Source organism: Struthio camelus, chromosome 1 (genome assembly GCF_040807025.1).
Source record: "Struthio camelus isolate bStrCam1 chromosome 1, bStrCam1.hap1, whole genome shotgun sequence".
Classification (NCBI taxonomy): Eukaryota; Metazoa; Chordata; class Aves; order Struthioniformes; family Struthionidae; genus Struthio; species Struthio camelus.
The window spans coordinates 221,537,247-221,537,808 of record NC_090942.1 but is presented as its reverse complement, the minus strand read 5'-3'; positions in this window follow the sequence as shown (position 1 = coordinate 221,537,808).

The following is a 562-nucleotide window of genomic DNA, read 5'->3' as shown; positions in this document are numbered from 1 at the left end:
CTTCCCAGCCTCTTGGAGAAGACGTTTCCGCGGCCGTGCCTGCCCTCGGGGAGCAACGGATCCCCTTCGCGCTCGCGCCGCGTCTCTCCGCTGCCAACCCGGCCGCGGAGGGAGGCACGTCGGCAGGATCCGGCCCCCCCCCCACCCCGAGCGGGAGCGCAACGAAACCAGAGGTGCCTAATTAGCTGCAGATGGACCTGCCAAGATGTCACGGCCATAGGCCCGGGGAAAGAGACGCGCGTTGCTTGTTTCTCCTAACGCTGACAATTATCCGCTTGCAAGAGGGGCTCCGTGCCGCGCTCCCTCCCCGCCGCTTGATTCCCTCTTACGTTCATTCACACGTTATTTAACTTTTGACTCGGGCACAGCAGGTAAAAGCATTTAACAGCTTGGCTGCTTGTTGGGACGGCGCTGGGAAGGGCGGCGGCGGGGGAGCAGAGCGCCGCTCGCCTGCGATTCTTGCTTTAAATTTCCGAGTTTTCAGCGCTGCGTCTTTCTAACGTGGGGGAGAAGGGAGAAAAGGGAAGGAAAGAGGGGGGAAAAAATGGCATTCCCGAAAGGC